A 3,292-nucleotide genomic window follows, 5' to 3' on the forward strand; every position below is an offset into this window, starting at 1 on the left:
GCATCACGCACATTAATTGCACATTCAAAGACCTCATCATGAGGCAGTCGCATAAAATAGAAAAAATAGGAAAAATTGCTTGTGTATGACAGCAGCAAACAAAATGCAGAAATTCAGAAAATCAATAAAACGTACAGAATAATTGAGCCTGGAGAGGCTTGCCGAAATAATACTCTCTCAGAATAATTGAGCCTGGAGAGGCTCGCCGAAATAATACTCTCTCAGAATAACTAAGCCTGAAGAGGCTTGCCAAAATAATACTCCTCAGAGACATTTCTGTACAGAAAAAGCCAAAACCAAAAAAAAAGGCAAAAACACAGAAAAAGCCAAAAACGACAAAAAAGGCAAAAGATTTAGAAAATCAATCGCCTCGTACAGAATAGCTGAGCCTGGAGAGGCTTGCCGAAATAATACTCGTACAAAATAACTGAGCCTGGAGAGGCTTGCCGAAATAATACTCGTACAGAATAACTAAGCCTGGAGAGGCTTGCCGAAATAATACTCTTTCAGAATAACTAAGCCTGGAGAGGCTTGCCGAAATAATACTCTTTCAGAATAATTGAGCCTGGAGAGGCTCGCAGAAATAATACTCCCCAGAGGGAACCTCAACTCATGCTCTTGGATTCAAAATCCCCAGCAAGAGCTATCAAGCAAGATCGTCAAAATCTCCAATGGAAGTATGATCATCCAAGCAGTATATTCAAGTCAAAGGACTTTAAAACTTCTTCAGTGGAAGATAACTCTCCGACTCAAGCGTTGAGTGAGACTAAGCCTGCAGAGGCTTCCTAAATAATACTCTGGGATACACAAGGTCCCCAAATCCCCAATTGCCTACTCAAGAGGCATCCCTACAAAAGGAGAAAAAATAAAAAATCTCAATAAATATTCCCCAAGCGGAATGCGGCATCCAGCCAAGCACCGAACATCAAGATTATCTGCCTAACAGAAGAGGCCAGTCAAGAAATGAATGACAGAATTCCCTAGTGGATAACAGCCTACACAGAGGCTACAAAATCAGAAAATTGAAAAGAGTCACCCGAATAAGGACAACCGGGATACTCCACCAACGTCAAAGGACGTCAGCCAAACATAAGGCATCGCTCAACTCAAAGAGAGAGCATCTGTGTCCACACCCCAAGGATTCAGAAATTCCCCATGGGTACCAACAATGCAATGCAAGTTGGGGCACAGGAACCTATGAATGACTGCACATCCCCTAGACGGATCCCTGCGTTATCCAGCCCTCAGCGGCACAAAATCAAAAAAAAAAAACTGTCGAAGCAGCATAGTGGACTGTGGAGACAAAAATCATCTCAAATCCCTGGAGAGGGTAAACTCGCATTGCCGAAGTGATCAGAAGACACGGACGCAATCCCTGGAGAGGGTAAACTCGCATTGCCGAAGTGATCAGAAGACACGGACGCAATCCCTGGAGAGGGTAAACTCGCATTGCCGAAGTGATCAGAAGACACGGACGCAGTCCCTGGAGAGGGCAAACTCAGCTGCCGATGTTAAGACGCAGTCCCTGGAGAGGGTAAACTCGCATTGCCGAAGTGATCAGAAGACACGGACGCAATCCCTGGAGAGGGTAAACTCGCATTGCCGAAGTGATCAGAAGACACGGACGCAATCCCTGGAGAGGGTAAACTCGCATTGCCGAAGTGATCAGAAGACACGGACGCAGTCCCTGGAGAGGGCAAACTCAGCTGCCGATGTTAAGACGCAGTCCCTGGAGAGGGTAAACTCACCTGCCGATGTTAAGACGCAGACCCTGGAGAGGGCAAACTCAACTGCCAAATGTTAAGCGGCAGAGCCTGGAGAGGCGGTACTCAATCATCAGGGTGATGTTAACACACTGGTGTCTAGCTTCCGGCTCGGGCGTCGAGTGAGGCTAGGTCTGGAGAGACGGTACTCAACCATCAGCGTCATCAGAGGTGCGTTGGTGTCCAACTTCCGGCTCGGGCGGCGAGTGAGGTTGGGCCTGGAGAGGCAATACTTAATCATCAGTGTGATGTTAACACATTGGTGTCTAGCTTCCGGCTCGGGCGTCGAGTGAGGCTAGGTCTGGAGAGACGGTACTCAATCACCAGCGTCGCCAGAGGCACGTCGGTGTTCAACTTCCGGCTCGGGCGTCGAGTGAAGTTGACCCTGGAGAGGGTAAACTCAGCTGCCGAGGATGTCAGAAGCGCCGAGGTATGCACTCACCTGGAGAGGCTACTCAACAATTTTCCACCGGAAGACATTACAAGTCAGAAGGTCGGCACATCACCCGGACAATTGGGTCAACTCCTTTACTTGTCAGCCGGTACACCAAAAGGCCGTCCGACTAAGTAAAGGGGGGGCAGCTGTAGACCCCTAAAATTGTCCGGGTCGGAAATAAAGCTAGAAGGCTCTCAAAGACTGAAGGAAGATCAGCCAGAAGGACTCCTGGAAGGCCCTAGGAGGGTTCTCTGTAGGTCTAGAGGTCTTAGGATAGCAAAAATAAGAAAAGTGGGAGGAATGAAGCTCAATACGGCCTCCCAGAGGTTCACTACGGCCGTATTGAGTATTTTGAACTGCAATACGGCCGCGGCGAACTCAGTACGCCCGTATTGAAGTCTTTGAACTTCAATACGGCCGAACTGAATTCAATACGGCCGTATTGAAGTTCAAAAACTTCAATACGCCCGTATTGACCCCAGGGGCCGTACTGCGCCTCATTCCTATAAATATGACGTCAATTTGACGTCATTGGACACTTTTCCACTGAGTTTTGACTCCCTCCTTGAGTATTCTGGGGTTTTTGAGCAGTGTTCTGCCCTAGAAATCTCTCTGGGAGTCGATCCGACGAAGTTCTGGAATTCCGAGCATTTAGCTTGGAGATTCGAACTTAGTCGAAGGGAAATCCTCCGGATTTCCATAGTTAAAATTTTCTAGGAGGGAGCGAGTGGGCTTGTAGAGCGAGGGAACGCCAAAAAGCTTCCCAGTTTTACTTGATATATAAAAAGCACGCTTCAAAGGTTTCTTCTTAAGACCTTCCTTTTACTGCTTTCTGTGTGTATATTTAACTGTCATCATGTAGATAGTTAATTTATAATTGCTTAGAATAAATAGGGGTAATTTAGTAATTTCGCACTATTATTTTTAAATAATCTGTCATAGGGAACCCGAAAGGGGCGTTGTGGGGTGCTAACACCTTCCCCACGCGTAACCGACTCCCTTACCCGACTCTGGTTGTAATGGCCGAAGTCGATTTTTGAATCGATTGCCTTAAATCTCTTTTTCCAATGTTTTGAGTAAAACATTGGTGGCG

The sequence above is a fragment of the Cajanus cajan genome, chromosome 4 (genome assembly GCF_000230855.2).
Source record: "Cajanus cajan strain Asha chromosome 4, NIPB_CcT2T_4, whole genome shotgun sequence".
NCBI lineage: Eukaryota > Viridiplantae > Streptophyta > Magnoliopsida > Fabales > Fabaceae > Cajanus > Cajanus cajan.